Below are 26,437 nucleotides of genomic sequence, written 5' to 3'. Positions count from 1 at the left end.
TATAGTTATGGAAAGTAAAATATACATGAAAGAAATGAAGGCTTTTTTTAAGTCATCCCTGCGATCTGTGCTTCTCTTGGTAGTCAATTCCTTTCTCTTGGCAGCCTTCTCCTTTATCTTGGCAGCCTGTTCCTTTTTCATGGTTTCCTTATCCCTCCAGTCTTGCAACTTTTTTTTCTGTGGAATACAGAATCATAACTGCTTTCACCATCTCTTCTTAGTCTTCCTTGGTTTTTTTCTTAAGCTTTGCAGTCTTTCAGAAGTCTGCACTGATGGAGCAGTATTCAAGGTCACTTTAAAAAAACAGAGAGATAAACTGTTAATACAGAGCCTGCATTGTTTTTAAGAGTTTTTGTAGCATCATTTACACATTCTGAGCATAGCACAGAGAGGCCGCAGCTGCAGATAGAGATGGCAAGTTTTCCCACATGCGGCTCACAGTGGAAGGGGGCTGCCACGTGGCTCACTGGGAAGGTAGGAGTGGGGGTTGCTTCACTGTGGAAGCCATGGGGTTTCTGTGACTTGTGGAAAGCAAAGAGCAGCTACAGGGAAATAACACTGAACCCTACACCCACATCTGCCACAGCAGCTACTCTCAGAGCCATCCTGCACACGCAGCTCACCTGGGAAGGGTGGGGGTTGCTTCACTGTGGAAGCCATGGGGTTTCTGTGACTTGTGGAAAGCAAAGAGCAGCTACAGGGAAATAACACTGAACCCTACACCCACATCTGCCACAGCAGTACTCTCAGAGCCATCCTGCACACGCAGCTCACCTGGGAAGGGTGGGGGTTGCTTCACTGTGGAAGCCATGGGGTTTCTGTTGACTTGTGGAAAGCAAAGAGCAGCTACAGGGAAATCAATGGGCTATTCCACATCTAGGCATGCTTGCAGGCAGCCATAGCCCCCCTGCTCCTGTCATAAGTAGATAGGTAAGTAAGGTTAAGTTTCTTTTACCTGTAAAGGGGAAACAAAGAGAAACAAACACCTTACCTATCTATTATGACAGCTCCCAAAACATTTGCATCCTTATAATAAAAGCTCTTTACCAGGAACAGGCTCCTCTGCTGGTTCCTCACTACCAGTCCCAGCAGCTGCGACTGGCTAGCTTCTTCCTGGCTGGAAAATAGCTCCTGCCTGCATGACTCCTGGGGTCTCCAAACCCTCAGTAGCTCCCTCTCGGGTTCCTCTACAACTTCCCCCTCCTCTCCAGGCTCTGAGCCCAGGGCAGTGAGTGCAAAGCGATAACCAGAGAGGCTGAAAAGGAATGCTGGGATAAGTCCTAATACCTGGAGGCAATAAAAACTCTGGTGAGTGTCCACACCTGATGACCAGCGCTGCTATCACCAGCGCTGGTCTCGCTACACACAGAAGAGACCACAGTGTACAGCCAGCACTGCAACAGTGAGTTGCAGCGCTGGCTGAGCTTTTAAGTGTAGACACCTGCTAAGTTGCAGCGCTGTAACCCCCTCGCCAGCGCTGCAACTTGCAAGTGTAGCCAAGCCCTGAGAAAGGACCAGCAATGTACCTTGCAGACACACCAGCAGGACTTCTTTCCTTGCCACAAGCCATCAGAGACATGGGGGCACAGGGCGCATCAGCTACTGATTAGAGCAGAGAGCCTGAAGTCTTTGCTGTATAGGTTCCTATGTTGCACTCATCACCACAGTATCTGAACACCTTCCAATAGTGCAGTAAGTGCTGTGCCAAGCATGAGTCTGTCGTGTAACAAGGAGTCTGGTGGCACCTTAAAGACTAACAGATTTATTTGGGCATAAGCTTTCATAGGTAAAAAAACCCACTTCTTCAGATGCACCATGTGTAGTTTGTCCTCTCATCCTATCCTTGGGGGAGATGCACCTATAATGGAGTGTTTTGTTTTGGAAGGGTTTTATTTTGTTTACTTTACCTGTTGCTCTGTATTTAATTTAGAGAAGGCAAGGTCAACGAAAGGCACCTTGCACTTGGAGCAAAAGGTGGTGAGGTTTGTGATGGTCTCTAGCTCCTGTGGGAGTTCATTCCAGTCTCAAAAGGCCTCAGCTGAGCGTTACCCTCACTGTAGATAGTTCCACTGTCCCAGGGGAATCAGACTCTCTCTGCTCCCCACTACCACCTTTGAGAAGGAAGTGTTATCTAGGGGTTAAAACATGGGACAAGTGAGTTGGCAGTCCTGGCTTCTAGGCCCCTCCCTGGGAGGGAGTGGGATCCAGTGGTCAGAATAGGGGGCTGAGATTCAGGACTCCTGGCTCTGCCACTGGCCCAGTTTGGGTCCCAGGGTGAGCTCCTTCACCTCTGGATACCAGTTTACTCTCATATAACTGGCTATAATAACCATGGGGATTGTGAGGTTTCCATATTTAATGTGTGTGAGGTCTCTGAGATCCTCCTATGGACACCACAGGAGGGCCCCACTTGCTCCCCCTCCTTTCAGTTGAGAGAGATCACAACTCCCACTCCAATCCCAACAGCTCTGCACCAGTTGGTGAAGCTAGAATGCTTATATGAGAGACCTCTGCCTTGACCGAGCTGCTTGTATGGGTTGACTATGGCAGCTCAGCCCAGAAGCCCCTATTGGCTAGCTAGATTGGCACCTCCACACCTCAAGCTGCTGGGGTCACTGATTGGGAGGCCAGAGGACTAATTACTCCCTAGCATTAGCTATGCAGTATCCATCCCATACCAGCAAAGCTCCTGCCTTCCGCCTCCAGCACTTAGGCAGCAGGTACAGAACCAGGACAGCAAGCCTTGAGCCATCACTGGTCTGTTTGCATGTGAAGCGCTCACTGCCCCACAGAAAAGAAGAGAAAAAGGACAGCAGGGATTGCAAGCAGAGCCAGAGTCCAGCTGAAAAACTGGGATGGGGCAAAGTTACCCTCCTTCCTTCACTCCACTTATCATTCAGCCTCATGAGTCCTGGCTCCCGGCTGAGCGAACATGGCTTCTTCCGGAGTTCAGCAGAGTGCTCCAAGCACTAGCGTGGGTAGGAAAGTTCTGCCATTAGGTCAGACAGAGGACACTGTCCCTTCCCCCACCCATCCACACACAGTCCACCTGGCCTCTGTGGAATACCAAGCAGGGGACCCAACTCCACTCCCAGCCCTGTAAGGGCCTTTCTTTTGACCCAGTCCTATAACATAAGAATCAGAGCTCCCTGCTGCTGGAATTAACTAGCTGAAAGAAACTCTTCTCTAGGGCAGATGGAAGTTACAGCTGTGTGACATAAGACTGCATGGGGCATAATCAGAGCTGGGGAATTTTATGACAGTTGTAGCTCTGCAGCTGAGATGACAATCAGGACGATCACAGCTCCAGCTGCAGGGTGTGTGAACTGGACAGGAAGCAATCACCAGGACCCCACAGGAGCAGCAGTAATGAATGAACTGCAGGTATTGGCCACTGCTGGAACCAGTCTGGATGGCCCTGAAATAAAAATGTCTCTGCCTGCATACACACTTGTGCTCTCAGGCCTCTGTGTGCAGGCTCACATATGAAGGTACATAGAGGTACGTGCATGAGGGCAGATGCCACAGACAGGGGCATGAATGCTGGTATCTACACACACCATACGCTGTATGCTTCTGGCTGTCTTTATGCTTCTCTCACCATTTTGGCAGGGCTCCCACCCTCCTTCCCTCTCCAGCCAAATGCTCCTCGCTCACTCCCTTGCTCTGTTCAGACACATGCTGACAGTGGAAAGATGAGAGGTTTCCCACTATTGCCCTTAGACCGGTGCAGCATAATAAGTGCTGCTTATAGGGAAGTGTTCTGGCTTTTCCAGAGCACAGAACTCTTCTCACCTGAAGAGCCATCCATATTACTCATCTGCAGCTCCCAGCCCAGAAATCTCCCTATTCTCTGGCTATTCACCCCCCGCCTGCATGAGCAGTTCTGGTACTGGCTGGTCCCAGGAAGAGCCTTTTCCCTTCCCCTGGCCTAAGGGCTTACTTTTGCATGAGCAGCTCAGCCCATTCAGAGCCATTACAATAGAACCCATTCAGGGCCCCAGCCTGGCTACCCTTTCCCTGTTCAGAGGATTGTCAGGTGAATAATTAGTTCATGGAATGCTGGTGCAGGGAATTTCTTCCTTGATTTGTGCCATTCCCCCTCCCCCCAAGGTGCATGCCAGGGTGTTGTACAAGAGCACAGCAAGAGGACTATTTGGTCTCCTTAATAAGAATCTCATACACAAAATACCAGCACCATATTAGATTTGAGGTCATTTCCTTATAACAAATCTATCCAAAATGATTAAAGAAGCCATTCGGTGAGTAACAAGACTGTCCTAGCTCCTAGCTTCAATGTTTTTCCCCAGGAGCTCTTCTGAGGCTGCTGCTAATCCCCAGGGCCGGTTCCAGGTACCAGCACAGCACGCAGGTGCTTGGGGCGGCCAATGGAGAGGGGCGACACGTCCGGCTCTTTGGAGGGAAGGACCTGTCCCCGAATTGCAGCTGAAGAAGGCAGTGGCGGCGGTAGAAGTGCCGATGGTGGCTTTTTTTTTTTCCCCCCACTGCTTGGGGTGGCAAAAACGCTGGAGCCGGCCCTGCTAATTAATCCCTTGTCTCCCATCATAGCACATAGGTGGACACTACACAGGAGGGGTATGTCTCAGAACTTCCTCAACATGTCTGCAACTGCAGGTGGTGACAGCAGCCATTAAGGGAACCAGCAAAGGAGATTCAGGGCTTGAAACATCTCCTTTAACTATTACAAAATAAAAAGGGGGGGGGCGTGGTTATTTTCTACTATTAGAAGTGCGAAATCTGTTCTTCCCTGTCAGTGGCAGACTGTCAGGAGGGGGGGCTGTCTCAGACTCTTCAACAACTGGGAGATGGATAGCGCTATGAAGGCAGTAAGGTGGCAGGATGTGATTAACATTTTGGAGAAAGTTAACCTTTCTTAGTTGCTAGAATTAGGTGTGTGTTACCAATAGGTTTGGATAGAAATGGTGTGTCACCTATGCATGTAACACATGCACTAAATGCCACAGAATTCATTAAAAAAAAAAACCCATGGCCCAACTGGCATCCCACAGGTCAAATCCAGCCCCTCAACACCCATTGTAGACCAAAATGGCATCCTCCCCCTGGTGTGACCTCACAAACGTACTTCTGGGGTCCTGCCGCATGGAGGATGTCCTTTTGTGGAATGTCACTATAATGGTTGTGCCCTTTAAGGCATCCAAGTGTAGAACTGAATCATCCATGACAGAACAAAGCTAGTGGCATGAAGTCTTCATCAGGATGGAAAGTTTAGTGCAAAACTTGTTTGCTAAAAATTGTTGCGTGCCTTATAAAAAATGTCCTGGCATGCCCCTGTTTGACAGCCACACAAAAATCCCTTCCCTGGGAGGTGCCCCAGCATTCACTGCCTTGCCTCATGGGATACTACACGAGTTTTGGAGAGTGCAAGGCCTGAACTGCTAAGGCAAGAACTCCATGTCGGGGGAAGTAAGGGGAGGGAGAAAGTCCACTTTTTTTTTTTTTTTAATTCCTCCCTGGCTTGCTTTCTCCATCAAATTTTTAAATATTTTCTTTAAAGGCCCAAGTAGTTTTTTCCCTTTTACAGGTTACTTTTAAATCTCATCACAACACTGCAGTGACAGAGGTAACATAGGGACTATTTCACACACTGTTGAAATGCAAACACCTTTGGGAGGGATAGGGCCGGCTCCAGCTTTTTTGCCGTCCCAAGCGGCGGCACTTCAGCAGCAGCTCAATCACGCCGCTTCATTCTTGTGCGGCAATTAGTGGGGGGTCCTTCGCTCCCAAGGACTAAAGGACCCATCGCCAAATTGCCGAACATACTGCTCCTTTCCATTGGCCACCCCAAACACCTGCTTTCTTCGCTGGTGCCTGGAGCCGGCCTTAGGGAGGGAGTAGGGCAGCATCTGAACTACACAGCAGTTCAGAGGAGCAAAGGGAGTGAGGAAGAATAAAAGTGAAACTGCAGAAGGAATTTACAGAGGGAGAATGGAATTCAGCCAGAAAAACAGAATTAACACCCCTATGCTCAGGATTATCATTCCCTGGTTTTATGACAAGTGGAACCTTTAACAGATGGCAGGATCTTGTTTCAACATCTAATCAGAAAGATAGCAACCTTTGGCAGAATAGCCAATGTATTCCACAGACATAAAACAGTGCTCCAGAATATGAGTCTTCATTAAAAAAAATAGTCTGATCTCCCTGGCTGCAAAGAAACCCCTGAAAAATTTAATATAATGTAACTGATGCAGTGATGTTTTCCTGAGTCTACAGGCAGCCTGCATCACCCTATTCTTAGTCATGCCCATGTGTCAAACTCCCCTCCAGCCAGTTGGCTCATTATTACATACAGTTCTAAGGCTCCAGCACCTAAGTACATATTTCATAAATTAATAGAAAAATTACCACACCCTCTATTCTCTGACAGAATTATAGTGCTCAGATAAAGAAGAGGGACAGACTTCCCCACACACTCATGTTGTATAGCAGCTTGCTCCATAAGTCTGTGGAGTACAGATATTAGAATCTAGTCATCAGTAATGCTGCCAGAATCTCAGGCTCTTCTGTAACATTGCAGCTATAGGTACAGGTACCACTGAAATTTAGGAGGGCAACGAGTCCATCTAGGCCACTGGGACCATAGTAGAGGAGTTGTCCCCATCATTATATAGACTCACCATACCTGGAGAGAGATTTTCCCTCTAAATGTCAGTGTCACAGCTATGCCATGTCTGAATTAATGGTTCCCTCTTCTCTCTGACAGGACAACACCCTCTGATGGGACACACTGAACACCCCTACCTGCAGTCCAGCAAGAGAGGGGAAAAGGAACAGTCCCCTGGCTGGTGGAACACACATCCCATCCACGTCTGCCTCACTTATGGAGAAGCTAGGAGTATTCACTCAATTTCCCCCTTCAGACAGACTGGTTTGTGGGGATACACAGGCAGCAAGAAATGATGTGCTGGGCTGAACTCAAGTGCAACAACCTGGTCAGCAGGAGCATATTAGCTTCCTCTCATGCCACAGACAAAGCCAGCAACAGGAAGACATGCACCAGACACTGGCTGACACCAGCCCCACCTGTCAGAGCCAGTCCAATAACAGCAGCAGCAACAGCTGCCCCTTGGCTGGTCTCCAGGCACCTTGTGGCAATTTCACACACTCCGTTCAGCAGGGATCCTGTCTGGCGTGGTAAATGACACACTTGAGATAATTTAGTCTGGTAACAGGCCATATCTGAGCAGACCTTGAAAAAGCCTGTGTGTCACACCTGCCAGAGCCCAAGGCCAGGTCTACACTAGAGACTGTTGCTAGTATAGCAATGTCAGTTAGGGGTGTGATATTTTGTTTTGGTGACATTTCTGCAGCAAAAGCCCTAGTGTGCCACGGTTATACCAGCAAAAAAGGGGTTTTAGTGGTGTAGGTTTTTCGCTTGCTGGACCAGTGTACCAGCAAAAGCACTTTTTGCTGGTATAAGCTGCATGAACACTTTTGCCATTATAGCTCCTCTAGCGGTCCCTCCTAGTGCAGACCTGGCCTACAGGAGATCTCCGAACACCAGCACCAACATCCAGCTCCCCCATGGGCTTAAGCAAAAAAGTCTTCAGCCCCCTCCCTCTCTGCTGTCTGGAGCCCATAAAGCAGCATTGCTCCCCACCTAGCTGGGGCAACTGACTAATATTAAACAGCCACTTTGCAGAGCAGTAGAAGGGCTGCACAGCACAGGCACCATCCTTCACCAAGGCGCTGCTAGAGAAGGCAGTCCAGCAATGAGGGACACAGGATACCACCAGCTTGGAGAATGGAGATGTTGGGATGGTACCAAATTGGTGTGGCCATACTGAATGAATGATGTGTGAGCATAACTTGACATGACTGAAACATGCCTGAATGGCTGCAGAGGATCCTGGGAGCAGGTTCTCTTTAAGCAGAAGCAAATTTGATAAAGGACTGGCAAAGTCTGTGTGTATGGTTGATAGTGATCGGCAAATATGGGCATCGGCAAATATGAGCCCATACAAAAGTAACTATCATATGTATAAAGTTCCAACCTGGAGCACAGGTTGACCTGGTTATACTGACCTTACAGCAGGACCATCACACAAAGAGATAAAGCGAATGATTGATGAGTGAGTAAATGTGGGGTGATCTTCATTCGGTACCACCCCCCAACCCCTTCTAAAATACTAATCAGGTAAAAATTAGTAACCACACGCCCTCTGGCCATGCTTTTAAGACTCCTTTAAGGAAAGAGTATAAGAATCAGGCAAAGTAAATTACTGTGGCTGGGACTCCTTAATTAACGCTTGAAGCAGCAATGCTGCTAGACACAGTAGCCAAAACTCTGCGCCATGGGCTCGAGTAGGACTGTGAACCAAAGGGGTCTCAAGGCAACCAAGGCCTTGCCTCGAGGGAAGCCGAGACAGACCAGAGGGCTGCGAAGATCAAACCAGGAAGAAAGAAGCCGTCTATAAAATTGGTAACCATCTTCTCTGTTTGCCAAGCAGGAACTGCATGAGGCTAGTGCAGGGCCTGTCTGTGAAAGGGAGACTCATTAAGAGGATTGTATAGCTCTTAATGTCTAACATAGGAGTTATGTGCTTAATATAACCCTTTACTGCTTGTGTAATTCCTTCTCAATAAACTGCTGTGTACTGAAGATAATTACTATGGACCTTTTTCCACTGGTATGACAGTAATCTGCCGCAGCGGGAGCCAGTAAAGATCCATTTTGGGATAGCAGCACCCCCTGTTGTCAACATTTGGTAACAGAGGACATTTTACTGTCATGTCTAAGTGTAAAGGTCTTAAAAATGAATCAAACTGTGTCTGAACCGATTGCCAGTATAAAGAGACGGAAATATACTGGTGAGCAGGGTTGTATTGGTCGTTCCTGGAGTCAATGATGTTTTGCAAACACAGACAGGGAAGGGTTGTCGTACCAGGGGACAAGGGGGATGCCCCAAAGCCCCCGGGTATGGTTGAGAGGTGCTTACTGAGACAGGCATGCGAAGATCTTGGCCCTGATCCATGGTTGCCAAATGCTATTCCGGTCCCATACAAGGAAGGGTGTTTGGATGAAATGCTGTTAAAATATCAGACATGTGGCACTCTTACTCCTAAAAAGGAACAAATAATGTTTGGACAGCATTTGGACAAATGCTGCTTTTTGAATTATGTATCAGGCTGTGAATATGTTTGCAGAGAAGCGTGAGATTTGAAAACAGGAGAAGGAAAGTTTGCAACAGGAGCTGGAGAAGCTGAGATTACAAAATAAGGCGATGAAAAAGATTTGCAGAAAATGCAAAATGTAACTAATGTCCAGCAGACGGCTGCTTTAACTCAAACTTGTCAAGAATTGGAATGTGAAATGGATGCACAAATGCAGGGAGGAGGGGGGAGTATAAATTGGAGGCAAAACGATATAAAAGGGCTGTGTCGGTTTTAACTGAACAGGCTACAAAGCCACCTGGAAAAGGGAATCATAAGAAATGCATTGAAGTGATTAATAAGCTGGAGTCAGCTTTGGTGGCTAGGAAAACTATTTGTAGCATGGATTTTGATCATAATCCCTGGAATGAGGAGGGTTGGGGAAATGTCATGAAGGAGTGGCAGAGGGCAAAAGTGCAAGAGAAGATGGAGGAATACGTAAAGCCAAGTGTCCCTCCACCTCCATATGAATGTGTGAAAGAGGAAAAGAATGGCAAAAAGGGGGGGAGATTCATGAAGAGTCATTAGGTAATGTTACAAATTCCCCAGCCAATCACCTGTTCCCAGAAGTCCAACATCTTCCCTCCTATTTATTACAGTGAGGAGCACGTTACAAATATACCTGAAAGATCCCAAAGGATCTCACAGCTCTTCACACAACTCTATTGAAATGTAGCCATTTCTGGAGCAGAAGGGAGTTTGGCCAAGGACACCGAAGCAAACAAATCCAACTCTTACAAAAATGCCCTGGGATGTTTCATGCTTCTGCACAGTCCATAGGGTCTCTAGTTTCAAAGCCCCATCTGAACATCACACATACAGCAAAGTGCATGAAGCCAGGTTAGCTACAGTGACAAGGATACAAGACTGATCTGAATCATCAGAGATCTAAACTGCTGCTTCCAGCCCATCCAAGGCTTTGAAAGCCTACGCTGAACCCAGCAATCCATCCCATTCAGTGGATTACAACTCTTGCAAACAGCCAACTATGGGTACCTCTGATCCAGGCCTGCATCTGCTGCATCCAGACCTGCTCAACTGTAAGGAGTGGAAGTTTATAAACTGTCACAATTTCAAACAACAAAGTTGACAAAGAAAGGTGCAAAAGTGAGGCAAAGACTCAATTAGTCCAAACAAAAGGGCCTATTGATATAACTCAAGGACTGTGTTAAGGTCATGCTTGGTAAACAAAAAAAAAAAAAAAAAAAAAAAAAAGTGTGGAACTGGAAACTAGCGAACCAAAAATCAGTGTGTTGGAAACTAGGCCTAACTGGTGAGCACAATAATGAGGGGGTGGGCTATTCTGTCCATCACATCCCTTCTGGAGTCCTTGAAGAAAGAAACTTTGAGGAGAAGAACTGGCTACTGGAACAAGCTTCACCATCATGCTTACAGACATCTTGCTTATACTCATGCTATGTGTAGGGTCACCCTCTGCAAATCAGCTCAGCCCACCACCGTCCTGACCAATGTGGGGATGGCGGGGAGGAAAGGGGGAGCTCTTGTCTCAGTGAACTTTGAATGGGAAAAGTGGAGGGAAACCAGCCAGCAAAGTTGGATACAGAGGGGGAGCAAGTCCAGCAGCTACTCAAGACACACACCACAAGGGAAGAGGTTGTGCTACTAACTCTGCACCCGAACAGTCCTGCCCCTGGACAGCACGCAGCGCAGGCAGCCAAGTGAGCTGGTGGGGGGAAGCTGCCCCAGCAGAGCCCCCACTTTCACTCTGGACAGTTTGCCTTCCCCAGGCTGCAATAAATTCAAAGTCCTTCCCTGAGACAGAGATGAAGACAAAGCATCATTATCAGAACATTAAACTCATCCAAGCCATAAAATCAATCCAGAAAATGGATGGACGGGGGAGGACAGGAGGATTCTGTGCAATAAGCAGTTTTGCAAGATGATCAGTCAACAGGATGATGATGAGGTGATGGTGTTTTATGGATATCAGACAGCAGCCCACAGCCAGCATCTTTGCTAACTCTCCCCCTCCCCACTATTTCACTTTCAATAACTTGACTCATGAGTAATATTGACTTTAGCAGCCCTGCCCCTCACTCTGCTGCTCCCCTCACCTCCAAACTCAGTGTGAATACAGAGCTTAGCATATTTTTTAGAAATCTCTCTCTAAGAAAGACTCTATGCCACCCTTTCTTCTGCAGCATCTGGGCCCTGAACAGAACTACACTGGGTTTAGGGACACAGTGCCACAGCAAAACTGACCCCCCAGGGAGCACTGCTGGCCAGGGAAGGGGGGCCAGGCCAATATCATAGTAGTATTATGGTAACCCAGTTGAGACAAGGGCCCACTGTGCTAAGCACTATACAGTCACACAGGCTATGTCCACACTTTAAACATTACAGCGGTACAGTTGCTGTAGTGCTTCAGTGGAGACACTTACCACAGCAACAGGTGGGATTCTCCAAACCAGGTGCCAGCTCATGCCAAAGTCTCCCTCTCTCAATGGAATACTGACAAATACACCTGGAATCAGTCTTCCTCATTTGTGTGTTAGTATTGTTAAAATAAATATTAGAATTCTAAGAATGTGTTTAGATTTCATTGAATGCTTGTGAGTTGCTGCATGAATTAATCTCAGTTATAACATTCATATTCCACATTGGAAAGTAATATTTGAGTGGTTATACTGTGAACCTCAGTGACTGTGTAAGTCACCAGACAGGAGAGACATATTAACTAGTGTGATGTACTGACCTCCTACAGAAGGTTTTATGTTCTGCCCAACAGGAAAGGTCCAGTGATACCAGATGGACTATTGTGGGATGTTAGAGAGGACAAAAGACATTGGTTGTTCTGCCCTCCCTGGGAAGATGAGTCATACAGGAGAATTCCTCCCATTAGCTAAGTGTGCGACTCAGAGCAAAAGGAAGAAAGGGGATAAGAAAACCTTTACAAGAAGGAACAGGATCTTTCTGCTGCCTAGACAAAGTTTTATAGACGCAAGCAAGAGAACCCCAGTGCTTAGCCTGGGTTAGCCCTAAAGGACATGAAGCTTCTGTAATAAGCAAGCTCTTTTATTACTTTTAAAAACTTAAGATTGTAACTCATTTGTGTATATGTTTCCCTGCTTGAACCTTGTAAAAAAATATTTTTCCTACTTAACAAATCTTTATGTAGTTTATTATAGGCTTGGATACAAACGTTGTCTTTGGTGTGAAATCTAAGTGGAATTGACCTGGGGTAAGTGACTGGTCCTTTGGGACTGGGAGTAACCTGAATATTGGTGTGATTCTTGGTGTAAGGGACCATCTATCATAAAGGTTTGCTCACCTGGGAGCGAGACAGATCGGAGAACCCAAGGGGACTGTCTGACTTCATGTTCAGACTGTTCTAGTGCCTGAGAAGTTTACACTTGATAATTGGTTGGTGAAATCTAAATATAGAACTCACAACGAATTTGAGGTTTCTGCCCTGGTTCTTAACAGACTGCCCTGCGTTGGTACTCATGCTCTTAGGTCACTGCAGGCAGCATTACAGCTAGGACAAAGAATTATTCCATCATCTTAGTGCTGTCTACACCAGGGATTAGATCAGTTTAACTATGTTTCTCAGGAGTGTAGATTTGTCAAGTTTTTGAGATGCACCTATGCTGATGTAACTTTGGAGTACAGACCAGTTCATAGTGGGACATAGGCCCTGCCTTGGAGAGTTTACAATCTAAAGACAGCTGAAGGGTAGGAAGAGGCACAGAGGGGTGGTGACTTGCCTAATGTCATCCAGCCGGTCGGTGGCAGAGCTAGGGATAGAACCCCAGGTCTCCAGTCTCCCAGGCCAGTGTTCCGCCAACTAGGCCCCTATCTGGAAGCCTGCCATCCATTGGGAACCCAACGGTATCATGGGGAATTCAAGCCCATGCTCAGGAGATTCTGGCTTCCAATTTGGTTGATGGATTAATCCATCCCTTGCCCCACTAGCTTTCACTATGATAACTCTCTGAAGAGCCAGTTCGAGAGGAGAAGAACCATGTCTCCCCTTCTTACTACACAGAAGCCATCGCTGCCCAAAGGAGACAGCAGAGACTGAAAACACCAGGTCTGGCTTAAGCCTCTCACTCTGCACTGTATCTGTCTGGCAGGGGGCACCAGCGAGAGATGATATCTGCCTTCCCCTTCCTACTACTGACATTTGTGAGGAGATGAGATTTTATTTTCCATATGAAACCCAAGGTTTGGGTAGCTTGAATCTACTGCTAGCCTAGGGAAGGCAGCACTGAGCCAGACACCTCTCCCCCTGCAGCTTACACCTGCCTTCAATCTAACCAGCGTGCTCAGGGCAGGTGAGTAGTGTAAAAAGAGTGCAGTACCTGATGCTGGAACACAAGATAGTCTGCATACTCTGGCACATGCACTGCACTGGAATACCAGGGGATGGGGTCTCTGCAAGAGAGAGAAATAACATGGGGGGGGGATGAGCATTATATGAAGGTCATCAATTAATTGCAAGTGTGTGATGGACTCACTGGACATGACAGGAGCTTTCTAGCTCAAGCACTTCACAACCCTGCTGAACTGCATAGCTGATTTATACCTGTGCTGAGCCCACCAGCCCAGCAATTACCCTGTAAAATACAGAAGGGGAAACACATGCTCGCTTTGATGGAACATGATTTTGTTTGACTGGAAAGGCATAAACCTTCAATACAATCACTTCGACACAAAGATTTTGCTAGTCAATAACTCCACAGTGGAACTTGACCTGTCTGGGCTGCAGCAACACAGGCATTCCACCATGGAGCAGGGCAAGGACAGTCCTTCTGTATAATGCATCTGAAATAGCAAAATCCGTCTGGGGTTCCTCTTTACTAAGAAGATCATCAGTTAGGAGCAGTCACAGAAAACTAACTTGCCATGCAAGCCCACCCAGGGAATTAAAAGAACAAACTCCCCACACCTGTGGGGCTTACCCAAATGACCCCTCTGGACAGTGTGTATGGTGGGAGTGGGGGTGGGAACTGGGAGTCCCATCTCCCACTGACTCTGTGCACATGGAATGGACAAAGATGTGGGGAAATATGTGAAGCTTTGGAGTTTGGCTAAGTGACCTCCCTGACGAGAGGAACATGGTAAGAGAATGCAAATACCTGAAGGGCATGAATGAATACCAAGCAAGGAGAGGGTTTAGTAACACCAAAGCCACACATTTCATAGCTTAAGCACTTTAAAGAGCTCTCTAATTAAAAGCCCTGAGAGTGCTGATTACTTGAGGGTTACGTACGGGGAGAATGCGAAAGAAGAGATTGAGAGGAAAATATAGGCTGAGCCCCAAGAAAAAGCTTCCTAGAGACTGACAATTAGGATTGGACAGGTGAGGATGCATTTTACACCGTAGTGGCTGCGTCACTATGCTGGGACTTCATGTTTTTTAATTTCTCCTGGCAGATTAATACTGAGGCTGTGAGCAAAGGGCAGAAGAGATCAAGAGAGAAGGTGGGGGAGGGAAGTTTGAAGGGCTTGATGAGAATGTCAGGGGTGGGATTAACATCAGCCAGAAAAGTGCTGAGACCAGAATGTTAGGTCAGGCTCCCTTCACACTGAAGTCTCCTGCCTCAACGGAAAGTCTGATCTTGACTATCAGCTGCCAAATCATGGATGCTGTTTCCCCAAAACCAGGTTAGCATCCTCCTCACAGACCTGGCTGCACAAAAGGCCCTTGTTCAGAGCCCTTATCTGGCTCAGGATGGGGAGGAGCCGGAAAGTCCTGCTGCTTAATGTCCTGTACAGATGCCAGGAGCCATCAAAGCTCTGCTTTGGGTTCATTAGGGGCTGGCTGGCTGGAGCAGCCTTTTGCTAGTGCAGGTAATGAGGGAACCCTCTCAGCACAGGGCACGTTAAAAATAACAGCCCACTTACACTGGAGATTAATTTGGGTCCCCATGCCACAGTGCCCCTGCTGTGGGAGAAGGAGCCTCTTCCCACTGGTGTGGGTATTTTAGTAGGCAATGCTGCAGCCTGGCCGTTTAGACTAGGGCTGTCTGGGTTACGAGGTCAATAGTGGAGGGAACAGCCTCAGCTGCAGCACACACCCAGTGCAGGCAGCAGTTCCATAGGAACATGACCAAGGGAGCAGGTGAACCATGAAGCCAGCTAGCGGCAGAGCTGGGAACAGAATGCAGAAGCCCTGACTCAGGCTAGAGGCAGGGGGAAGGCACTGCCTTCTGAAGTGAACTGTACCGGCTTTAGCTTTGCCCCAAGAGAGCTGGAAGGGGGGAGGGGTGCAGGGGGCAGCCTGTCACTCACTTCCCTCACTCCTATTCTCAGGCCCTTTCTTCTCCCATTTCCTTTGTTTCAATCTTCAATGAACAGGAAGAAAAGGGAAGGAGCCCTGACAAATCCGATCAAGGTTTAGACAAGCCAGGCCATGCACTAATGAGGGGCAGGGGAGGCAGCAGAGAAGAATGGCAGCCCCCCAAAATGCTTGGTGCACAGAGGGAAAGGGATTAATGCCAAACAGGGCAAAGAGCCACAAGGAGTAGGTCCCCAGTCTGCTAAAATAAATTGCCGCAGGGTCCCTTCTGGTCCTCCACCCTAAAATAGACTTTTCCCTTCCAGTCCTTTAGTTCTCAAGCGAAGCAGCCCAGGCCTCTGCCACTGTGTCCAGCTGAGCTTGGAATTTAGAGATCAAAAGTTCTCTGGAAACAAGAAGATTTGAGGAGGGGAATCTCCAAATGTGCATTAAAGAGACATCCCTTTGTAACAGACATAAAGGAAGATCGTTTGCTCACCAGGGTTTAGCGGGACAAAAAAGGAGGAATGTTCTTCCTTCTCCTTTTACAAGGCAGGTGCTGTGGGAGGCTAATGGGAATCTAAAGGGCTGTCCTGTGGACTTAGTGCACCCCCTGCCCAGGGATGAGGAGTGGTGTCTGGCAGTAAGGGACGGAGTACAGTGCGCCATTGAACAGAGAGGGAGCCAGCAATCCCAGCATTCTTCCCCATCTTACCTTCTACCCTAAACTCACTGGTCTGGGCAAGCAGAGACTGGGACAGCAGGAGACTGAGTAGCTTTAACTTCTCTACAAGAGGAGCAAGAAAACCAACCTTTGGAGGATGCTGAGGTGACAGGGCAGCTGGCTCCTGTACTGCAGATCTGGTGGTAACACGTTGGTTGAGGGGAAGCTTCCCCGGTTACAGGTTCATGGCTTCTGCAGGCAGAGAGCAGGGATAGCACCAGTATCACAGAGACTTCTAGTTCCAGCTAAGTTTGGGGTCATCTCATCTCACTATCACCTGGAAACACAAAAACTGCTAATAATTAATTATCAGGTTACAAAACAAAAGGAGAGTGTGAGAGAGATCGAGGCGAGGCCCCAGAAACAGCCCCAGAGGTGCAGTGGGTTTTAGGGTGACCAGATAGAAAGTGTGAAAAATCAGGGGTTGGAGGGAAATAGGTGCCTATATAAGTAAAAGCCCAATATATCGGGACTGTTCCTATAAAATTGGGGCACCTGGTCCCCCTAAGTGGGTGAGGTGGAAACTCCTGAGTGTGAAGTCATTCTGCAGGAGTATAGGACACATGCATAAAGGACACTGGACCTCCACCAGCTCAATCCCCTATGAGTCCCAGCAAGGGGAGAGTCTCACTTGAGCAGACTCTCCAAATCTGGGCATTAGGCCACTACAGTAAATAGGCTCAGAACTGCAACTCAGCGCTGCCCACATCCCCAAGTACTGCATCTGGATGCAGGTTTATCCCTTCAGGATCCTTGTATCTCTGGTCAAATCTGTCTTAACCAAAAACTCAATTGATCAGCAACATTTGGTCTTCCAACACTGCTGGTCTCAAGGTTGAGGCTGTAACGAAGCAGCATGGTCCTGAGGAGAGAGCGCTGGGGTGAAACCAGGACTCCTGGGATCCATTTCTTACTCTGCCACTGACTATGCGGCCTTGAGAGAATCCCTTCCCCTATCAGGGCATCAATTTCCCCATCTGGGGACAAGGAAACTTCTTCCATCCCAGTGAAGTGCTTTGATCTCTGTACAGTAAATGCTAAATGTACTATGTCAAACTTGACCAGAAACTTTGGGGATATGAGTGTGATTAAGACAATTGTTGCCTGTTGTGAGTTCTCCCTAGTGCAGGACTCCCTGGCTTTCCCCTTCATACAGCATATGTATACGGAATGGACAGACAGAAAAAGCACTGGACAACATTTGTTTAACCACTTCTCTGCCCGGTGAGCATCTCAAATTAGCAACCTGAGCCCCAGTGACACACATGAGAAATCAGGAGTATCTATAAAGGGACATTCCAATACTAAGCAGCAGTAGGGCGGGAAGTACGTGGAGGGAGGAATCATAACATTCTTGGAATGAAGCAGACATTGGTTTCTTAAAAGCTTTTTTTCAGGGCCAGCTCCAGGCACCAGTAGAGGAAGCATGTGCCTGGGGTGGCACATGCCAAGGGGCGGCATTCTGTCCATTCTTGGGGCAGCACAGTCCGGGTGGCTTTTTTTTTTTTGCACACTTGGGATGGCAAAAATGGTAGAGCCGGCCCTGGTCTTTTCCATCCACTTTAAGTGACACCCACACCCCTAGGCTGAGATCTCTTTCAGCAGTACCTCCCCCCAGGCTCCTAGGTCACACAGATTCACTTGCTTAGTCCCAGCGATACAAGCTAAGACAGAGGAGAGAGTGAGCTGCCATGTACAAACACTGCAGTTACATAGCAGTATGGATGGATGGACAGTGTGACATGAAGGATGGCACATCTCCTCTCTCCAAACCACAGTCAGACTGCTGCCTAGCCTCTTGATTGGCGACCAGAGCAGAGCTCTGACCTCCAGCTATATTCTATGGTTCCCAAGATTCAAAATCCCCTTTCAGGCTCCTTTAGCCTCTGACTTCTCACACCAGATTCACACAAAATGCATTCATATTGGGCCCCAAATGAGGGGGAAATATTTACTATTGTATTTCCCTTCTCTTATGCATTTCACATGAGCACCTCATGACAACGCTGTGCAAAATTTACTCCTCACATGTCACTATGAGATAGCAAAGTATCATCTCCATTTCACAGACAGGAAAATGGAGGCACAGCCTGGCGAAGTAAATTGCCCACAGCCACGCAAGAAATTTGCAGCACAGCCGTAGAGAGAACCCTGGAGTTCTAATTCCAAGTCATCACCCCCCCCCCCCACCTCTGTTCTAACGGCTAGACACCATTCCCTCCTTCTAGAAGAGCAGAAGCTGTTGCAGAGCATGACTGAGATGCTTTGGCAGGGCTGTGTGGGGAAGTTTTCACAGTCCCTGTAGGCCTGGGCCCAGCCAGTTGGCTATTACCCTGTCCAGGACAGGCCCAGTATTCTCTGGCAAGTGCAGTAGAGAATAGACACAGTACTCTTCTTTTTTTCTTATAATTGAGACTTTGGGCCCCATTGATGTCAGAAGCTCTGGCAGTGAGCCACGGAGGATACTGCGTTCAGTCTTCAACCCAATTCTTAATCTTCCAAATGAGACTTCAGGGTAAACTAATGATTAATTAATAAAGTTGTGGTGTCGTTGTCACAGCCCTGTTGTGAGGATTCCTTCTGGCAGAGCTGCAACAGTGAAGCCAGGAGGAGACAGATTGTTTCCATAGTTGAAATTTTTCCTACCCCTGCAGGAGAAGCACCTCCCACAAAGTTGAGGGGGAGTGTAGGAAGGGAAGGTCTCCATGCCAGCAGAGTTGATCCTGAGTTAATGAAGTTGGAAGCCTTGTCAGACTAATTTTTCTGCCCTTCAGGAGATGCAAGGCTTGACCACCTTCCCTGAGCAAACTCTAGGCTCATTACAGAGACCTACACAGAAAGGGCATCCCTTTCATACCCTTTGGGGGCTCTTTACCAAGTACAGAATTTATGTAAATATTTAACCTGGACAGGTTACATATTTCTACATTATAAATTCAGGTCTCATCTTCCCTACTTCTCCTAAAAGATTCTGACCAACTGGAGAACTAACAGTACCACGCAAAAGAAACCAGACAGAGAGAAGAAGCTGTGGAACATTTAAAGATTGTTTGGGGCTTGTTTTTATCAACCCAAACAGTTGGAAAAGAAAGCTTTCACTGGTGAAGAGTCAAAACTCCCTCCCTCGTTTTCAGTCAAGAGCTGGAAAAAGCTCCTATTTCACCTCACTCAGCCCCTCATGGAGACTTCAAGTAAAGACAGGGAAGACCACACTTGACATTGTTGCTGTTTCTAAGGGAAAGTGTAAAAAGTTTTTGAAGGGAATGGTGAGGAGGCTCTCAGGCCCCCTTCATCCATCATAAACCAACAAAGGCACAAACCTAGTCTCTTACCAGCACATTTTGGAGGTCCCCTTTAACAAAATAAACCAAGCTGTAGGGCTTGTCTACACTTACATTTATAGCGCTCTAACTCGCTGGCTCAGCTGGGTGAAAAATCACCCACCGAGCGCAGCAAGTCTGAGCGCTTTAAAGCGCTGGTGTAGACAGGCACAGCTCCCAGTGTTCGGTGCTAATCTCTCCATGGAGGTGGATTACCAGGAGTGCTGGGAGACCTCTCTCCCAGCGCTTGTGGGAGACCACACTGGTACTTTAAAGCGCTGCCGCGGGAGTGTTCCCACGGCAGCACTTTGAAGTTTCCAGTGTAGACATACCCTTAAATAGCCCTAGCATGCTTCCAAGCCCCAAGACGGCTCCCTTCCATTAAACTCCATCTCCTCATCATGGAGAATAAATGTGGGAGAACAGGCCAGTCTTACAGTATTCCAAAGTTCATCAAAGCCAGACACTGGCACCAGCCCTCTCCAGGAGGTTGTTGGTTCATATACCTTGAATGACTGCACGTTCCATACTACCAGATGGGGAGAGGCGCATCCCTCAGGTCAGTAGTACCCCAGCTCTATGGACTAAAGCCAACACTATTCCCAGGTGAGGTTTGAGATCTGGTGGCATGTGCAGACCCCAGAGCTCAGGCGTAATGTGCACCTGCAATCTGCTCTAGCTGCAGCTTCCAGCTTGTTTCAAGGTGCAGCCCCCTGCAAAGCATGGTCAAAAGCCTAACCTTAGAGGGACAAAGGCCTGAATCACTCACAGGGTATCGTTATCTTGCCAAATGCTGGTGATAAGCAGCAAGCTTAGGAACTGCTACCACCTAGACATCCAGGAGCAGATGGGATTTCAGAAAGCATGGGCAACTAGAATCCTTCCCTTTGGAGATGGAGAGCACAAAATACGCACTTAGGGCAAGTGCACCAAGAGTGATGCTATGGTATGTAATAGTCCCACACCGTAACTAGATAGTATGAAATCTCCAAGCAGGTTGGAGAGGACAACAGACAGACAAGAAAGGGAGTTACAGTAACTTGTGTTAATAGACTATGAAAGTCTCGCCTGCTTTCCCTCCCTCCTTGGAAACCACATCCCGCCCCTGCTTTTCCTGAATTGTCTTCTGGGATCTTGTCTTACCTCAGACTGGAAGGTCCTCAGGACAGGAAGCCTCTCATACTAGCTTTGTAAAACAGATTGAATTAGCCTATTCAATGGCAGTTATAACTGCAGTTAGCGGGCTCTGCTAAGGGAGCACATTCTTCTAGGCCAGTGTTTCCCAAACTTGGGACACCGCTTGTGTAGGGAAAGCCCCTGGCAGGCCAGGCCAGTTCGTTTACCTGCCCTGTCCACAGTTCGGCCAATTGCGGCTCCCATTGGCCGCAGTTCACTTCTCCAGGCCAATGGGAGCTGCTGGAAGCAGCGTGGATTGAGGGATGTACTGGCCGCCGCTTCCAGCAGCTCCCATTGGCCTGGAGCGGTGAACCGCGGCCAGTGGGAGCCGCGATCAGCCGGACCTGCGGATGCAGCATGTAAACAAACCGGCCTGGCCCACCAGGGGCTTTCCCTACACAAGCGATGTCCCAAGTTTGGGAAACACTGTTCTAGGTCACAGTTCTAGTAACTATCTCCGCAGCAAGAGAGAGCTATCAGTTAAGATAGAAACTTTAATTACCCACATGAATGAGGAAAGGGAGCCGGTGGCAATGGGACATGGAATAATTCAGATGAATAGATTGGATAATTGAAGGATCTTCCAGTGTAGTTAACGTAGAGTGGGGGAACTCAATTGTGTTTTGGTTAAACAAGGTTCTGATTATGCATTATCCATAGGGATCCTTGATACCATGAGACATCAAGGACATAGGGAAAGGGACCTTTTCAGAGACTGTGGCAACAATCTGCTGCTTCTAATCACCAAAGAGCAGCCCACATCAGACTGTTAGAGTCCAAATACTTCAAATTGTTTACACAGGATCATGGTTGAGACCTGTGAAAAATTCACAGCCTGGTGGGATTGATGCTAGGGCAGCCTCTCTTCTCTGGAGTAGCAGAGAGGAAGGGGACACAGCCAGGAAGGGTTTTAAGAAGGCACCCAAGGCTTGGAAAGGACAGAAAGATATACCTAGTTCAGGACTGGCTGATCCCTGGCTAATAGCCAGAAACCCCAAGCTATTGCTACTCATGTCCAATTGCTGGGTTTCAAATGGCACCTTCACTTCAGATTCTGGAGAACCTGCACAGCCTCTTACTTAACACTCATTCATTAATTCAGAGGGATAGCTCAGTGGTTTGAGCATTGGCCTGCTAAACCTAGGGTTGTGAGCTCAATCCTTGAGTGGGCCATTTAGGGCTCTGGGGCAAAATCAGTACTTGGTCCTGCTAGTGAAGGCAGGGGGCTGGACTCAATGACCTTTCAAGGTCCCTCCCAGCTCTAGGAAATTGGTATAGCTCTTATTATTATAGGAAAGATAGCACATTGCTAATGATACAGACAGAGAATGCAGGAACATGGAGATAAGTGGGGGAAAACCATAAATAAAAGGTGTTACCTATACAAGCAATTCCAAAAAACAGGAGCCAAATAATGATAGCTCCAGGCCCTAGATGCATTTCTGGAAAAAGCTTTCTGCACAAGGCAGATACCACTACTCTATAACTGTGCTCTACACATAGGAGGTGTTATTTAAACAAGACACTGTTCTTAGTCAAGCAGAAATTAGCCTCCGTGACAATGTATCCTGTCCCAGTTGGAGGCAGGAAGGGTAGATGCACCAGGAAACCAGAGGAGAAGAGTTAAGAATTAAGAGGAGAAGGGGTAATTGAACCTTCCAAGCTACAAGGCCCAGGGCTAAGTCTGTGTAGTGTGATGGTTTGTAACAGTCTGCCCAGCTCCAGTTCTAATGCATACTAACAGAACAAGATGTAACATTTGGGTCAGCAGGGAGAGTCCCAGTTCACTTTGTGGAATATTCCAACCCCACAGCAGCCTCAGCATGCTTCAGCCAAACCCCAGGGCTTCCCTCCCATTTCTGAAATCACTCAGGGTGTGCATGGTATGCAGTGGTCCGTGCTTTTGTCATTTAGCTCCCAGTAACACTGAAGATGGGGCAGGCAGCAGTACTTCAAACTGGATTATTGGATGTTACCCAGCACTGAACTGCCCCCTATCAACTGCAAAATCCTGCCAAAGCGATGTTTTCCAGACCCAAGAAGGACCATGCAGGTTCTGAGAGGCTTGTTCGTGTCATCAGCACTGCTGTCCAAAGCACTTCTGAGCAGAGACTCCTGGGTCTGGTTCAGACTGACTTCTTCATTTAGATCTAGATTAGAAAGTTACCCATAAGGCCTTGCTCCCCACAATATGCCACAGTGAATCAGGCCTCCTATTTTACACAAGAGTCATGTATCAGGGACTAAAGTAGCCTCTGTATGTCCGTCTGTCGACAGGTTATCTGGGGCTAGTAATTCATTTCAGCTATTCCAGGGGGTATGCGGAGAACTCATAAAGGGGTGGAATAAATAAAGAACGTCACTGACATAGCAAGTGACATAGCTAAGCCACGAAGGAGAGCCATACAAGGACTCATGGCCCCTTTCTTCAGCCATCCCACTCTGAGAGTCAGAAAACTAGTGTGGAGAGCCAGAGTCCCGCACTACTGGGAGATCATCTCACTACTAACTGAACAGCCAATCACTTGGTGTAGCAACTGAAGAGAGTGTACCCTCTGGCTTCACAGGAATACCATCTCACCTCTGCTAATTTGCTACAAGAGAGAGTGCCTCCGCCCTAGATATGGAATTGGTACAATGCATTGGCCATTACTCCACATGTTACAAGCATTAAGGAGGCAATTCCTCCCAGCATAGATAAACCCTCAAAGTCTGGGTGCCCCCTGATGTATTTCCATTAACATTTAAATGCACACCCGTGTTTCACTACCTATACATCACTTTCTACAGCTGTCTAATGCTGGCGGGTACTGTAGAATTGTATATGCCAAAGGGTATAACCTTCAGGCTCCTGGAAGTTGTGCCACAATGTAATTTCAGGCACTTCTGGTCTAGGAGCGTGGTAACTATAAGGCTGCAGCATGGTAACTATTACAGCACGATAACTATAAGGTTCTGTGCCCAAGTCCACAGGAGTCAGTCTCCCCAAGTACAGTCTAATCTGGCAGATTTTAGCCAGCTAGAGTGCAAGTTACTGACAGCAGAGCAAGTTGGAGGCACTGAGAGGATAGAGCACTGATTGGACTTGCACAGTCAGCTTACTTTTGGTTTTTATTGTCATATCAAGACTAGTGCTGAGTCTGCACTCTTCTCCTTACTGCCCAATAATGACCTGACTCTACCATGGTGTCATAGCATTCCCTCTCAGATCTGAACCTTAGAGTTCAGAAAATGAGATACTAGCACATGAATCCTCTAAGCTTAATTACTAGCTTAGATCTGACAGCACTGCCACCACCCAAAAATATAGTCTTTTGGGGCACTCTGACCTCCCCAACCTTCCCTGGGGACCCCAAGAACCCAAATCCCTTGGGTCCTTAAAAAGAGAATAAACATTTCCCCTTCTTTCCCTCCCAGACTTTCCCTCCCTGGGCTACCTGAGAGACTACTGATCCAAACTCTTTAAATCACAACACAGAGAAGCATGTCCTCCCCTTTCACAAAGAGGCAACAGATTCAAGGAAAACAGAGAGATTCTACCTCTCCCCCCTCCATCTCCCCACCAGTCCTGGTGAGTTATCCACCCCTGGGATAAACAAGGGAAACAGAAAAAATCAATCAGGTTCTCTAAAAAGAAATCTTTTTAATAAAAGAAAGGAAAAAGTAAAGAATTATCTCTGTAACTTCAAGATGTAAATATTACAGGGTCCTATAGCTTACAGACACTAGAGACAAACTTTTCCCCCCAGTACCAATACAAATCAAAATATTCCCAGCAACTACACATATAAAAGTTAACCAGCCAGATCCACATTTGCAAATAGAGAAAAACAATCAAAAAGCCTAAACCGCCTGTTTTTACTTACTATTTGAACAGAAATTTAGAGAGCCTGTAGTAACGTCTGGTCTCTCTCAGACCCCTGAGAGAAGAACACACAACGGACAAAGAACACACACAAAAGCTTCCCTCCACCCAAATTTAAAAGTATCTTGTCTCCTGATTGGTCTTCTGGTCAGGGTGTTGCAGTTCCCTGCTTGTAACCCTTTACAGGTAGAAGAGACATTAACCCTTAACAATCTGTTTATGACACCATTACCTAAGCTGAGCTTTAACAGTAAGTTGCTAAGAAGCCTGAACTTTGATTTGCATAGTGGAACACCTCACCCTTACCCCAACCCTGGGCCATTTCCCACTTACCCCACGTGACAGTGTGCTGAGCAGGAAGATCACAGAACCAGTCCCCTGACATGCCAACCCCATTTAAGTGAATAAAGTGGAGCTGGCTGGAAAGAACCTGCCTTAATTGGGGAATGAGAGCCAGCTGCCAGCCCAATTAGCCCAGGGCCATGTAAGCATCTGGGAAGAATGAAGCAGGGTGGTGGGATGGAGGAGAGCGAGGGAGAAAGCCCTTCCCTTCTGGATTCTGAAGCAAGGAACCCAGAGTTGTGTATATTATATAGTGAGAAGGTGATGGGCACACAAATGCGTAAATAAAAGTACCAGTTGTTTCCAAACCTGAGGGTCTCTGAGTGACTATCTGAGCCTAGTAGAGGAAGGACCCAGGAGTGCTCTGTTACACCCCAATAAGCCCCATAAACCAAGGAAGTCTGAGAGCCTAACTTCCTAGGCAGGGTAATTTCACTTGCTTTCAGTAGCAATGCCCATAGCCCTTTCACCCTTTCCCATTTTCATTATGAAAGCACTAGGGGCCAGATTGGCTGACATGCTGAGTCACTTTCCTGGACAGGCTGGGGTGGAGAATAGACATGATTTAGCCAAAAAGGAGAGCAGGGAGAGGGAAAAGATACAGACATCAGGGAGGTTTGCACCCTGGGTGAACCCTCTGTCAGAGTGTCCTCTGCTTACTCACAGACTAGCACTGTCTGGTCATATGTCCAGGAGAAGCCAGAGGACTCCAACCATCTGATTGAAGACAAGCTGTTGGGCAGCCTGATCTCAAGCAGCTGTCTGGCAGGGCAGGGGTATTTCATTGAAAAATTATGTCACAGCAGCTCAGATAGTCTGCAGTGGATCTCAAGCTGGCTTGAGTGGTGTTGCTGCATGTCCCCAAAGCCAGGATCAGCACATTCCTGGCATGAAGAAGTCATGCTCAGCACCTCTCAAACATACATTGAATTCTTTTTCACGCACCTCTCTTCTGATGCTAGATGTTCCTTATGCTCAATACCCCATCTCCAAATGCTCTGTACAGGAGAACCAAGAGGTGCTGCTGCACATAATGAGAAACTGGGCCCAACTCATAAGATTAAGAGATGGAAAATGACTATTAGATCCCATCTCCGAACTGGGGCAAGACTGTCTGCTGCCATCTATTCTCCAGGGCTTTGTTCCAAACTAGTTTTAAAAATGCCCCAGGAGTAAGCTTCTGATCCTTGTGAGATCCTTCTACACTGTACTTTAAAGGGAGCAGGAACTGTAACATATCTGCAACACACTGAGAAGTCCTAGCTTGCAGCTTTCTTTCTGGGTCATTGTGACCTGTACATGCTTTCTTGCCATGTAGTCACACAGTAGCTGCCAGTTCAAAAACAAGTGGAGGAAAGGAAAAAAACACGCCAAGTCTGCAGGTGAGTCCCCAGTGTATACCAGGGTCCTCTCACAACACACCAGGGCCTGCCCAATAACCTTCTAGGGAGCAGAGCGTGGTGCAGGGCATGGAGATCCACGGAGTTTAAAAAGGTACAGTAGAACCTCAATGTTATGAACACCAGAGTTACAAACTGAATGGTCAACTTTATACCTACCTCATTGGGAAC

General features: G+C 47.5%; 2 protein-coding genes across 2 annotated transcripts in view; both read right to left on the bottom strand.

The window, feature by feature from the left end:
• The window catches only part of LARGE2 (LARGE xylosyl- and glucuronyltransferase 2), a 39,559-nt gene extending 23,218 nt beyond the window's left edge, over positions 1–16,341 (bottom strand). Inside the window, exons 1-3 of the mRNA XM_032775096.2 lie at positions 16,252–16,341; positions 13,521–13,593; positions 2,871–2,969 (exon numbers count right to left, since the gene is read on the bottom strand). The gene's annotated coding sequence lies outside the window, so the exon portion shown is untranslated. The remainder of the gene's footprint in view (positions 1–2,870; positions 2,970–13,520; positions 13,594–16,251) is intronic.
• Positions 1–26,437, bottom strand: part of CRY2 (cryptochrome circadian regulator 2) — a 208,057-nt gene that overhangs the window by 64,895 nt on the left and 116,725 nt on the right. The gene's annotated exons all lie outside the window — the stretch shown is intronic.

The sequence above is a fragment of the Chelonoidis abingdonii genome, chromosome 4 (assembly GCF_003597395.2).
Source record: "Chelonoidis abingdonii isolate Lonesome George chromosome 4, CheloAbing_2.0, whole genome shotgun sequence".
NCBI lineage: Eukaryota > Metazoa > Chordata > Testudines > Testudinidae > Chelonoidis > Chelonoidis abingdonii.
This window is presented reverse-complemented; position numbering and strand designations above follow the sequence as displayed.